The following is an 811-nucleotide window of genomic DNA, read 5'->3' as shown; positions in this document are numbered from 1 at the left end:
CACACACACACACACACACACACACACACACACACACACACACACACTCTACTTCTCTCTCACTGGATAGTGGACACATGTCATGCTCAACACCAACATTACTAAAACCTGAAAGAACTACAGTAGCTTCTGTCTTTCTCTATAGTGAACATGTTTCATCCCTTCTAATTCATGTCAGACCTCTAATAACATCCAGACATTTTATTATGAACATATTATTTGATAAGAACATGAGTACCAGAATGAATAAAACCTGAATGAGAACTTATTAAATAAAACACAGAAACAAGAGGAGACAATGAATCAGTCCCTCTTCCATTGTCCCGTCATTTCAACTTAACTGGTAGTGCAGACCTTGTACTGTTCACGGACAAATAGAAGTAAAACATTTAATATCTACTAGATCTGATAGAAAAATACACGTTTCTATCAATATACAATGTATGCATGTCGATTGAGCCAGATGCTTGTGGTGTTCTGCTGCTACCTCTTATTGGTCTGGATTCCAAGAGTTTCTCTCCCACAGTAACAACAGCTGGCTGCCTGCTTGGGGCTCCAACTCCTGCATGAGACAAAAATAAAGATAGACAAAATGCAGCAATGATATTCCAAAAGCAAAGGCAGTGCATCATCCACTGGCAAAAACATAACAGTACCAACATGTGGTATTCTCTACTGACCAGCTAAATGGGACCTTTCCACTCACTATCATTGGCAAACCTTCTATAAAGTGTTGGAGAAACATGAAGCAGACTGTAGAAACATATACAGTGGGTACGGAAAGTATTCAGACCCCTTTAAATTTTTCACT

Source organism: Anarrhichthys ocellatus, unplaced genomic scaffold, assembly GCF_004355925.1.
Source record: "Anarrhichthys ocellatus isolate YVR2014 unplaced genomic scaffold, GSC_Weel_1.0 scaffold2704, whole genome shotgun sequence".
NCBI lineage: Eukaryota > Metazoa > Chordata > Actinopteri > Perciformes > Anarhichadidae > Anarrhichthys > Anarrhichthys ocellatus.
The sequence above is the reverse complement of the archived record's forward strand: the minus strand, read 5'-3'. Positions refer to the sequence as shown.